Raw genomic sequence first — 13,929 nt, 5'->3', positions numbered from 1 at the left:
TTTTTAGTATAGGAATATATGTAAAATACAAACTGTGGTGGATTGCATTACAAATCTACAGGCTTGTGTTAAGGTAAGCTGTGTGTTCACTTTTAGAAAGCACAAAATATTGGTCTACTCATAAATCCCCAAACTTGAAAAACATATTTCTCTGAAGGCAAATGCACTAATGCCCCAATCCTACATAACAATGTTACTCTACTTGATACAGGACCCTCTCCCTTATGTGCATTGTCATCTGAGATGTCAATGGTCCTTTTAAATTGTATCATTTTCTGGTTATGGAAGAGACAGGCTAATCTCCCTTTCAAACCACTAGAATGGTGTGGGTTTTCTGAGGATTTATCTTTATGCTTAACTATGGATTCTACAGATCGAACATGTAATAACCATCTGTAAAACTGTGAAATGTTGTGCACCATTACACAGCTCCAAACCTAAAATAGACTTGTGAAACCATATGGTTTAATGTACTTACCTACTGTCAAATGACATGCGCAATTCTTGCTGAAAATGCGACAGTATTTTTAAAAATATGTTCCCCAGTGACTTTGAATATGGTCCAAAAGCAAGGTGCATTTCATGCTGAAAATGTCACCGCATTCTATTTTAAATCAGTCCTGCATGGACTTCCATTCCAGTCCTATCCCACCCCATTCAGTGGCCTAGCAGAGAAGTTATTTCTGATGACATATATATATATAATTGCATTGCAGATTTTCTACTCACTTCTTGATTTGTCTTTTAATGTGCAGAACTGGCATGGCATCTCACAGCTCGAGGCAGCAATGCCTCCCGGCCTCTGCTTAGGAGTTCTTCTCAGGGAATCCGGTCCTATATAGGCAAAGTCTGCATCAGGCTTACTCTGGACAAGGCCATAAAAGGGAGTCCTCCCATCATTGCATGGTATTATTCCACTAAAGCACATATTATTGTGGGCAGGGTTTCCTGTCTGCTGACTTAATGGACCACCAGAGTTCTATCTACTTTCTATGGGTTTGGGCTTGTATATAGCCTGAATTTTCCCATACAGTGTCATCTGCAATTATAACATTTGGTTGGTTGGGCTTTCCATTGGTTCCCTTAAGAAGATTTCAGTTAGAGAGAAAACACCCTTATTTGATGGGTCCAGCATATTTAGACAGGTGACAAGGGGTGGTTCTGTTCAATTTTTGACAGAAATCGATATTTCTTCCAGAACTTTTGTTCTGAATATTTTTCATCATTAAAACATACATTTTTGAGACGGTAGAGTGAACCGTCCTCTGTAAGCATGTTACATGCTTTGTTGGCCTTAAATATGACAATGGTGTTAAAATATATTAATTTGTTAATTGTTGATAAATATTCATTGGCCCTCATTACAAGTACGGCGGTAACCCGCCGCTGCTACCAGAAGGTTGTACCTGTAACACCGGATCCACCGCCTGACTTCCTGGTACCACTGGGACATTACAAGTCCCCCCAAAGCGGGGAGTCAGGCAGCAGTTTTTGTAAATCCCCATTCCCATAGAGTCCCATGTCATGCCCCCCATCCAGAAGACCCCCTGGCAAGCCCTTGGCCAGGAAGGGTCTCCACTAAAACCAGGCATCCTTGGCCTATGCCTTCTTGGGGCCAGTCCTGGCGCCTTTGGCGCCAGGCTCATACTTGATAAAGGACTTGTGTTGGGAACTACTTTATTTCAGTGTCAATCAACATGGAGGCATCCACATAGCTTGGCTCCTTGGAACCAAGCTATGTGGTATAGTACTTTTGGGTGTGGTACCATAGGAACTATTTTACCTGGACTACTTTCTTGAGGCTATTTAAACCACACCCGACTGGGATAACACGCTTCGCGTTACTTTGCAATTCTGCAACTTGACGCTCACCGTGTTCGGCTGCACCCGCGAACCTCGGAAGAACAGCATCTGTAAAGGAGAAAAAGGACATCGTTAGCAGCAGCAGCTTACCTGTAATTTCTTCGTTAGCTGTCCACGGCTCTTGAGATCAGCATCCTGGAACCAGTGCTCCTCCCAAACCGAAGGATCTGCAAAAAAGAAAGAAACAAGGCATTAGACATTTTTACAATTTAATGAATGGTGCCGAAAAGCTTACCTCGCAAGCCGCTCCTCTGCCAGCATCGCCTCAGGAATTCCATGCACCGGGTGAGCACCGTGACCTGTGGGAAGACAAGACAACATGTTAGCAAGAGGCAAGGCATCATAGCGCTGCGCTTAGCGCCTACTCACCGCATCAAGGCGCTCTAAAAACACCATTACTTACCGGCGAGACCCAATTCAGTCTATGCCACATATTGGGCTTCCGCGTACCTAAGGAAGAGAAAAGACATTAGTTAAACCAAAAGGCATGCAAGGACAATACTATAGCACAGCAATAAGACCTACCTGAAAGATTCAAAGTGGGCCGGCATCAGTGAAGTAACTCGATCGCAAACGCCCACCAAGCACAACGCGCCCCTGCCAAGAAGGCAGGACGGAGAACACACCTGCATTAAAAATAAGGTGAGGAGAGATCCAGTGAGGCCGCGGGTATACGGGGTGGTGGGAGACTGTTTACCCCAGTTGCCCAGTCTTGAACATTGCCCACCTCTATTCCAGGCAGAACCCTCCCGCTAGTCATACCTGGGAACCGCAGAAAAGGATACCTGCGTCCCAACTGCTGGGTGGCGTCCCCGTGGAATCAGGTGAGCATAACATCCCATAGGACTCCATGGGAATGGGGACTCGTGAGCGCAGTAGCCATGGCAAGAAGACTTGTAGTGTGGTGGTCCGGAAACAAGGTTGCTGGTAAGCTTAAGCACCCTTGTTTCTGGATCTCCACACTTGTAATGAGGCCCATATTGTGGGGTGCAGTCCCCCAGGCCCAGGACTATCTTCAATTTTGCAAAAGAGCAAATCATTGGGAAGCTATAATTATTTTATATATTATATTATGCACAGATTTAAATAAGCCTGCAGTTTTGTTTTTATTCATTCTGTTCATGGAGTCACATTTAAACTTAATTATTGACTTGAATAGTGCTGCCCCTTGTCTCTTGGGAATCATCCCACATTAGGACTGGACAAATGATATTTTATGGCTGAGTTAGAAGTCAAAGGTCCAAATGTAAGCGCTTTGTTGTATTCCTTTCTGAAACACAGGCTTTCTAGCATGTGACCATCTCCCAGTCCTAAAATGGATGCAGACCATGACATAAATTCTATGAGAATGTATTAGATGTATTTACGTGGTATTTTTTGGAGATAAGCACATGCATGTGTGGGTGTAGTCTACATAATGTGTTTATCGGATGACCGATGAAATGCCTGTTTTACTAGATGGCCTCAAGAGGGTTGTATTTGAACAGCAAGGCTGGACTGATCTGTCCTGTAAGTGATTTGCCTGGGAAAAAACATATTTCTTTGCACTTGACTATCTGCTACATAAATGAATCCATGTATACATTATTACTAGTATTCTAAAGTATAATCTTATATTCCTGACATATTGAAAAGCACATAGGCTTTTATTTAAAAATGGATGACATGAATTTCTATAGTATAACATTTACTTGTTGGGCCTCATTAGTGAGGAGTAGCTTGGGTCTCTAGGCCCAGCAGGCACGGGACCAATGTCTGGGCATACCCGTCCCACTCTGGGTTATTTATGCCAAACAAAAGAGGTGTTGACTGGACGGTTTGACCAAAGCCATCCTACCCCAGAGGTGGGGTGTGGGGAGGACCCCAGTCCCCGGCCCTTCTACATGTGCCTGAATGTTTGAAATGAGTACCATCTCTTCTTGCCCTATGCCTTTATAGCACCACACTAGCCAGTCTCTTTCTGCTTGTCCCGTAAGACTTAGAAGCATAGTGGGGGCAGTCACAGAGAAAGAAGGAACCAAAAGAGCATTGCAGCGCTCTACATGATACAAACCTCCAGATTACCTTCAAGGGTCTGCACAGCAAAGTGGTGATCCCAGAGATCCCAGAGATGTATGTGCCACAAGCATTCACTATGCCTGCTATGGGGTTATGGACCCAGCCAGACAACAATGCCACAATTCCAGCATACTATGTGCCACAAATCTTTACTTTCCTGGCAACTGAGCCGCACAGCAATACAGTAATCACCTTATGACCCATGACATTAACTGTATTGATAAAGGACTGTCCTTCTCGAATACAGGCAGAACTGTGTACAAAAAATGGGCACAGATTAATGCCCATTATGACTTTGCTTACCTTTAATCCACCCCTGGTGGAAAGATAAACACGGGTTTGCCCAGGGAACAAGCTGAGGGTGTGAGGCAATGGAAGGGAAGGGAGCTGATAAAAAGGGGGACAGGAAACAGGAAGGTTTAGGTTGTTTGTGTGAGGTCCATGGAGGAGGTGAAGGACCAAAAGACAAAGTAGAGGTGGATGGTAAGAGAATGTGGAGAAGGATTGCTGAAGCAGAGTGTAATTTGGGGTATTGATTGGTGGGAGTGTCACGAATCAACCATCACTGACAATCGTGAGGTCAGAAACTGAATATTTCCCATTACAGGGTCACTTTCCTCCTGAGAGCACAGCCATCGCAATGCTAAAACAAAACAGGATGGCTATGGGCTTAGGTAAAAAGGTGGGAGGGAGGTAGCCGGAACCACTCCCAGGCTGTGGGAAGGAAAGAACAAGAAAATCAGACAATTAAGTAAGTACCTGTAGCCAAGAACAGCGAAGTCCCCCTCCAGTCTCCCAAATCCCCTTCTGCTACCTGAATGCAGAATCCAAAACATTGATAAACCTAATGAAGAATCTCTATTACCATCAGCATACACAGTCCATATACCAGAGAAAACGCCTGACGGTGAGTTGCCAGGCAAACACAAAATGTCCCAAAACGCAAGGCCCTCTGCCCGGGCTGAACATGGACAGAAACTAAGAAGGAGGTAAGTACTTGATCCAAATGGGGGGGGGAATGGGTGACAGTGTTCCAGAATGTTGTGTCTATATCGGAGTATCAGCAGCAATCGAAGAAGACAGGCAGAGTCCATAAACCAAAGTTCCAAATCCAATAGGCAACCAGATACAGCAAGGACAATCCAAAGAGTAATCATAGGAAACAGACAAGGTCAAGAAACTAAAGATCCAAGTTTAACAGGTGACCAGGGTCCAGCAAGGAACCTCCAAAAGCAATCCAAAATGGGAAAAATAGATCAAAGACAAAAAATCATCAGGAACCAGAAATCCAGAATTAGCTACTCACAGAAGTAAATCCTTCTGTTGAGAACCACTGCTCCTGTATTCTGTAATTCTATTATGGTGTTTCAGCACTGCAGGAACGTGTGCTTCCATTGGGGGCCCAGGATGCAACATCTGAGTGTGATGATGTCATCATGCTCTGTATGCACGTGCACAGGTTTCTTGAGATTGTAGTCCCATGAGTAACCTGTTGTGTGCTGCACCATGGAAGACATCAGCCATGAGTGGGATGGCTTGCTTGGGGACAGCAGGACCCCGGCAAGTAAGTCTTGACAGGGAGAATGTATTACTTGGGTGTGAGGGTGTGTGTGCAAGAGTTGGGGTGAATGAGAGTGAATCACTAGGTGACTGGGAGAGTAAAAGGAGAGTGACTGTGGAAGAAGGTGTGGGTGGAGTATAGACTAGTAGTGTGGAGAGGGGAGGGTAGTAGTGCAGACAAGGGAGAGTACTAGTGAGTTGTATTTGTGTGGCAAGGAGAGTAGAGAAGTGGTACGGAAAGGGAATTGAAGTGGTAGAGAGTGGAGGAGAGTTAAGAGTAGAGAGAGAACTTCAGAGGGACTGAAGGGAGAAGGTGCAGAGGGAGAGACAAAGAGGAGTCAGAGGAAGAAGGGGAGGAGAGTAGGAGAAAGGGGAAAAAGCCATAACATCAGGGCGGGGAGTTCAAGGGCATTAAAGGAAATGTGAGACAGGCATGGTATCAAGTGAGACACAGGGCCTCATTACGACCCAGGTGGTAAGTTACCGCCTGGGTCGTACCCTTACCACCATGGTGTAAACTATGTTTACACCATGGTGGATGGCGGATTTACAGCCCCATTCCAAGGTGAGTGGGGCGGTAAATCCCCATTTCCCATTTTACCCTTCCCCATTCCCATTTTTGCCCCATAGGGCATAATGGGAGTGGGGAAGGCGCTAATTACGCCACCGTAAATTACGGTGGCGTAATTAGCACCATGGTCCCTTAGCGCCATGGATTTTAACGCCTGCAAAAAGCAGGCGTTAATATCACCATGCCGCTAACGGACCTTATAATCAGGCGTTACGGGTCGGCGCCGTTTACGGCGCCGTTAACCCCTTCACGCCTGATTCGTAATGAGGCCCACAGACTCAAAAGGGTTTGTTTGAATACCTTTATTTACTAAGGTTCTGGGTTGGTGTAATGCCTCATTGGCCCTAACTCTAAAGCGGTAATTCCCTTAACTGATGTTTCTAATGGCCGTCGTTGTCTAAGAGTAAAAAATAAAAGTCTGTCTGTGTTTAAACCTATGTTTGCCCTCACTCTGTACGAAAACGTGATACAAAGTCTTTTCAAAATAAAAAAATAGTGGTTCAACAAAAAATGTAAAAAACAGAATTGGTTTCAGGTGGTCTTCTTACCAGGTGCTGCTTGGGTAATGCCACACAAATGAGTTCAATCCACAGGGCTATTCATAAAACCTTCTCCACAGGTCTCTTGTAGTTATTCTAACTACCTTCAGTGTCTATGAGTTTCTTGGGGTTCCCTTCCCCAAGCTTCAGCTTAATCAAGTTTCAAAACACCATGGAAAATTGTAACACAGGTCCTTTTGTAAGCTTCTCTGCTTCCCCACACTCCAATCCTTTCAACAGTACAACAAAAGCTAACAAGTCTCTTACTTTGCTAGGCCTCTTAGGGTTCCTTTCCCCAAGCTCAGGCCCCTTTGAACCTTTAAACACAAAGTCACTGTTATCAGGATGCTTTCTTTGATAGGCCTCTCCGGACTCCTTTCCTGCAAACTTTTGGCCTCTTCCAGCTTTCAAACACAACACCTAATTTAGCACAGTTCTTTCTTGAGTTCACAGGGTGCCCTTTCCCAGGTGTAGGCCCACTGAATTCACAACACAAATTCCGCTGGTTAGGATTTACCTTTTCAGATTAACAAATCGTTTTCCTATACCATCCTTTCATGGGGTAGAATCAGAGGCTTTTGAAAATGCCAGGCTCTTTGCTTTTCCTAGGTACGGCCACTCTGGCCCTTTTGCCCCTCTCTTTTCTTGCTCTCACTTTTCCGGATACCTTGTTGTTTCCTTCAGATGTTTCCTGCACCCCTTTTCTTCTGTTTTCCTTTCTGTGCACACTTGCACTATCTGCGTTCCTTGCCGTGCACACTTGCACCCTCTTTAGCTTGCCCCTGGAACTTTTCCTTGCCTTTTCTAGTACCACTCTCTCGTTACGGGCCACTCGCTACTTCTTTCCACTTTCTCTCGCTTTCCGCTTCGACCAGTCTAATACTCGCTTTTCACTCTGATCTGCTTTTTTTACTGCTTTCTTTTTGCTTTCAGCGATGCTCTTAGCCTTTTCCATTTTCTGCTTCGCTCTGTCTCTTCGCTGTGCTTTCAGCCTCTTCGCTTTCTGCTTCTCTCTTACTTTCAACTTTTCAACTTTCATTTCTCTACATTTCCAAGCCGTTTTTCCTGTCTGTGCCTTCCGCTATCATCTAAACTCACGCTCTGGAGTTTCTCTCACATTCTCCACGAAACTTACTGGGCAGCATCGCGTTGAGCAACGGTTCCTCCAAGAAATGCAGGGTTGAAATCAGGGTCTCACCACCTGCCCCTCAGACACTCTTGGGGTTGGCACTAGCCCCAAGAGAAAAAGCACTCTCCTGGACCTAGCCTGCAGAATGCAGGCTGCTCTTCTCCGGCTCCCTGGAGGCACAGCTCCAGCGCCATGCTGCAGGCCCCATTCCAAACCGGGCCAGTGACTCCGCATGCCATCTTCCTCCTGTCAGCAGCTTCGGGTTCTCTCTGCTCCTGGGCCATACCAGTCCAGTCTGCATCCCCAGCTCGTTCAGTTTTCTGTGAATGACCACAATTTTGATAGCTGAACACAGTCAAGTGGAGTCAGGTGTGAATGGTTACTAACAAATGCCTGACTCTGCCTGACTCTCTTAGTGGAACAGTGTTTTTCTTTAAAGTAGATTTCCCTTACTTTCCCCATGTTATTCCTATAGGTAATCTTTTACTGACCTTAGTGGCCTCCTCCTCGACTCAGTATTTCTTGGAAAAGGGGAAGGGGAGATGAGGTGAGATTGACTAAAGCTAAGGGAGTGTAGGGTAGGGTGTTTTCAGGATTGGGGAAATACCATGTCTCTGTCTCGGGTATCCTCCTCCCAATCCCCTGTGACCCTTCACTCAGGTGATCCTCCCTTACTTGTCCACCCCCAGGGCCAGGATCCAAAAACGATGGCCTTTTCCTGGCCACCTGAATGGAAGATCCTGAGGAAGTGGGTGGGAGAACAGCATCAGGTTTCTCACAGAAAGAACCAAATGAGACATGAGTGTCTGGAAGGCACCTATTCTTGTACAGACCATATTGGGGGATCGGGCATAGGATTCACCTATTGTTCACAGAGGAAGCTAGGGAAGAAGGGCATTTGCCTTTAGGATATCACGAGTAGGCAGACAGAATTGTAGACTGTATGGGTTACTGATTTATAGACACCATCCTGGGGTTGAGGGACACCAGTGCTAGAGAGTGTACCGCCTTCACTAGTCAAGAGAGAGAAGGATGGCCCTTTGAAAGACACTTTGAATTTTCTCAAATAAAAACCCTTGAACCGTCTCTGAGAGTTAGTGTGTTGTTGAGACCATCTGTGACAACATGGATACCGTAATGAACCATCCAAGCACTTTGTTTTAGCAGACATGCATTCTATTTACATTAAATAATTAGGACAGTAATGCACACCAAAGGGCCATTGAAGTTGCAGGCATGGGAAGGGAGAAGATTTAGGGTATCTTGAGGGAATTAATTGCACCTGAGAAAGGGTTCCACCAACTTGCTTTTCTGTGGGGCTCTCTTTCCTATCCTCTCTATTTCCTGTAGGACAAGGCAGTCTGTGTATAGTGCAAGAAGCCAACGGTCACTTGTTACAGCGACAGGGATGGGACCGCTTACAGCAGGCTTGCTTCTGTCGAATCCCCTGTGACCTTTTACCTTTATAAGGAGGGGGTCTCCCACTCCGTCCTTGATTTTTATCCTGGACACAGGGAATCAGACATCTCTGAAACTGTTGGGAGTTAAGTCCATTCCATTTCAGTCCCGTAGCCATCCCCAAGAACACTGGGGGTGAACTGCTGTTTGGACGAAGGCCTGCCACTATGCCCGTTGGACTGGAACCAGGATCCTAACTGGAGGTACAGGAATCCTTGCAGGTGAGAGCATAACTACTGGGAAGAGATGGACTAGAAGGGCTCACCACATCTTTGAATCCCTGGATTGCAACACCCTGCAGTCAGAAGCCAAATCGAACTGCCTTTAAACCGCATTTGATGTCCTTCAAGCCGACAGGATCTGTGGTGCTGCTTTTGGAACTCCACAACATCGAACTGCTAGCCAGCATGATCATCTTGTATCCACTCTACCACCAACGTGAACATTTGAATCACATCACTTCAATTGCCACATAGAACCGCACAGAGCCCTGTCTCCAAATAGACTCAAACTCCTGGATCAGTGTGTCTCAACGCATTTCAAACTTGGCTCGATCACAGAGACAGCATAGATAAGCACAGTTTTATGATATAGAACTACCCAAGATCAAGAACAAGGTACTGTTCAGAGGCCTTGTCCCCCTGGTACACCTTCTGGAGCCATAGTGACTTTTAAGTCCCTTTTCCCCCTTCTCTTGTAAACACATATCCTTTTAAGTGACGTGCTGCAATTGCTTGCCGCATCATGCCTGCTCAAGTTATTTGCATTCTTGTTTGCTTAAAGTACATATATATTTATAAAAGCTTGATTAGTCATTATATTCATTTGGAGTATTTGTACTAGTTCTGTTTCGGTTGTTACTGTGATCACTTCACATCCCTCATGAGAGTATAACCTGCCCTCTGTCCTCGTTACCACAAAAGGATTAGGCGGTATACCCATTGGGCTCTGTCTGTTTTACCAGTATTATTGGGATCACTGCTAGTTTAGTAGTAGGTGGGCCTGAGTAGGCGGTTTAGCCACTACTCAAACTGTAAACCTGCAGAACAGTAGTCATTTTGTCACAAGAGGTGAGGCAGAACATCACCAGGAGACAAGGAGTAGGAGGCAGAAGAAGGACAGAAACCAGGGGCAGAATAGAAGAGCGGGGAGAAGAGAAGACACAAGAGGAATTTTGAATTCAATCTTTCCCCTCCATATCCAAAGGTGGTGCCTTCTTTTCATTCAATGCCCTCTGGACATCCTCCTTGCCCTTCCTGTGCTCCTGATATCTTGCTGGAGGAAGTTTGTCTCAGTGCAGCATTGGCTGGTGCCTTCAGCAGAGATGGGCAGAGACTAATACTCCCCATACTTTCTAGTGTTCCTATACTTTCTAGTTTCAAAGAAGGGTAACAGAACAAGTTCAAGATTGTCACCTTGGCCCAGATCCTCTTGGTTCTCAAATTGCAGGACTGGCTGGTGTCACTGGGCCTTCAGTACATCTACTTTGATCTGCCAATCCATCCCAACACCAGGATTGCCTGAGGTTCATGTTTAGGAACACCCATTCCCAGTTCAGGGTGCTACTGTTTGGTCTGTCTTCTGCACTTTTGATCTTCACCAAGCAGTGGTGCCCCCACATTCCTCAAGAGGAACATGGCATATGTATTTCCCTACCGGGGGTGAATGGCTCATTTGAGACACACTGCAGATCCAGTGTAAGCCCATTTCCACCACACCTGTCACCTGCTACACTGCTTCAGTTTGTCCCTGAACTGAAGTCCCAGGTCACTCTATCCCAGTGGCTCAGGTTCATTGGGGTGGTTCTTTACACCAACTAAGCAGACCTTTCCCATGGATGATAGGGCGGTGAACATTCGAATGATGGTTGTGTCTATTCACTACCAGAGTTTTGACCTGGCCTCTGCTTTTCTGATTGTATTATCCACAAATGCCATCCATGATGTGACATCTTTTAACTTCCATAATTGTAATACTCTATTGATATAGCAAGCTCACAAGTCCATCATCGATACCAATTATTAAACTAAACCTTAAATACAATTGTCTGTTCTTGTTTTCTACACCTTCATGTATCCTGAATCTAATGCATCACGAGCCAGACTACCTTCTTATGACATCTTCAAACTTTATCAAGAGATGAAGCTATTACTTAAAAATAGAGCCAAAATCAATAAAGTGTGAACAATACAGAAAATTAGATATCACAACATGGCAGATGTTGTTTGTGGACAATATAATCTGAAAAAAACACAGACTCAGAGAAACAACAAAGGATTATTTTACACAAGGCATTGTTTGACTATTAACAGTGAAAGAAGGACTTTGGTAAAAATGTGTACAAAGGGGGGAGGTTTAGAGGTAGGCCGGATTATCTACAAAGCGTGTCATTGGTGTAACGCCAACACCGGAGATGTGAATATAGATGTTGAAATAAGCAGAATAACTCACAAGATCAGCAAAGATTATCCTGGATGTAAAGCCAAGAATGTATTAGTAAGTATAGTTAGGGTATAGGAAGCAGTAATGTTTCAAATGTTTTATTGATTCTATTAGTACTATTTGTTGTGAAGACGGTTCGTAAATCAAATAGAAATACTTAGAATAATTCAGAGTGTCTTCAGCATTTGATTGATATGATCAAATTAACATATGGTAAATAAAAAATTTGATATTGAAGGTAAGATGACGGTTGGAGAAATGTGGACAGAAAAATCAAAATCCCTTCAAAAAGAATGCATACTTCTATCAGGCTGTGTTCAACTGGCTCATGACTCAAAAGGCTGTTAAGAGGTCAGGGAGCACAAATTAGTATATGACCCACCATCAGGGACATCAATTGATGGTTGCCAGGGGTAGCAGTTGCTACCCCTGGCAACTCCTGTGCTACCCTTGGATTTACAACCCCTGGGGGTTGCAGTGGCAGAGAGAAACCGAAAGTAAAGCGGGTTCTCAGACGAGAGCCCTCTTTACATTCATTTGTTTGTGAAGTCTGTCTGACTTCAAAAAGAAATTATTTCCATAACAATATTTTAAGTCATAATGACTTCTAAATGAACCCCCTTCCTTCCCCCCCATAGGAAATGGAATGCTTGGGTTCCCCTGCTCTGCGCATTGACAAGCCTTGCGTGCGTAGAGCATGGGAGACAGAGATGCCAGCCTGCAGTCAGAGAGGAGTTCCTGGGAGCATCAATGGACTTTGAAAAAGGTAAGACAGTAAGAGAGTGTTTTTTGTGTGTAAATGTGTGTGCATGCATGCATTAAAAGGTGTGCATGTATATGTATATTATGTAATGTGTGTGAGTGCATGATGTATGGGTGGCTGGGTGTGTGAGTGAATGGTGGATGGGTGCAGTGTAAACGAGTGTGTGAATAGTGTGCTTGTGTTCAATACCTAGATTACTTACTGGTAATCTTCATTACTTCTAGTCCTACTCTTCTTTATCCCAGTACTTGCCCTTAAAGCACCTTGCCTCATACGTAAGTATTGGGACAATGATGAAGGTTTTTGGAGGTAATGCTGGGCAAAGGGGCTAATTTTGGGGTTAGAGGGTGAGAGTGAGTGGGAGAGGGGACATGTTAAGAGAGTGGGGCAAGAGGGGGTGTGCTATTACGTAATGGGCATCCATGATAAAGCAGGCATTCTATGTCTTATTAGTGGCTAGACTCACATTTTGGTACAGTGAGTCTAGGCATGACATTTCTACAGGGCATCTATAATAAAGTAAGCATAAGTGTTATTACCTGTCTAAACTGGCATTTGGGTGCAGCCAATCTAGTAATTTCTACTGCGTCATAGCATGTTTTCTGGGCATCTATAATGAAGTAAGCACGATAAGTGTTATTAGCTGTCTAGACTGGCATTTGTGTGTAGCTAGTCTATTACTTTCTTACAGTGGCATGACATTTTTACAGGGCATCTATAATGAAGTAAGCATGATAAGTTTTATTACCTGACTAGACTGAAATTTGGGTGCAGCCAGTCTAACCATTTCTTACTGCATCATGGTGTATTGTTCCTGGTAGCTAAAATGAAGTAAGCATCGTAAGTGTTATTACGGGTCTGGCATGGATTCACATGCTCATGAATATTCCCCGTCGTCAGGCTGGGAATCCTCGGTAAAGAAAAAATCAGTATCAGTTTCGTTTCTGATCTGTCTTTCGTAGTAGTAACCAATCACTGATCTCTGTGTCATACTGACCACAGCCAATGACTGCCCTCTACCTAAGCCCCGCCTCTGGCAGCCATCTTCAGATTTTTACCGCACGTTCAAGTGTTGGGATCCTCGTGCTATTGCTCTCGAGCGTTAGTGCTATTTTTCACGTTTTTTCTCAAAAGAATTTCTCTTTTTTCGGTCAAAAGAGCCTCAAGCTCCACCGTTTCTTCATCCGATCAACGGGGACCCGTGTCGGATTCGTCTATGCCCCTCAAGGGTGAAGATTTCATCGAGCCACGCTTTTGGAGGACTCCAGAAGTTTCTCAGGCCCATCTCGGACATGGCCCAGGAGAAGGGAAACTCGACGCCCGGAAAGCTGTTCAGGGTCTGCCCTGGATGCCAGCTTCAGAATGTCTTTAAGGAGGACGAACACTCCCTTTGTCTTTACTGCCTACATGAGGACAAGACGCACGTGGAGAAGGACTGTGCGTTTTGCGGCAATATGTCAGAGCGGACCATGAAGGACCGCCATCAACGTCTCGCCAACTGGCTGGAAGGGAAGAGCCCGTCAGGCGAGAAGAAGAAGAAGAAGTC

Source organism: Ambystoma mexicanum, chromosome 14 (genome assembly GCF_040938575.1).
Source record: "Ambystoma mexicanum isolate Mex_15411 chromosome 14, UKY_AmexF1_1, whole genome shotgun sequence".
Taxonomy (NCBI): domain Eukaryota; kingdom Metazoa; phylum Chordata; class Amphibia; order Caudata; family Ambystomatidae; genus Ambystoma; species Ambystoma mexicanum.
The sequence above is the reverse complement of the archived record's forward strand: the minus strand, read 5'-3'. Positions refer to the sequence as shown.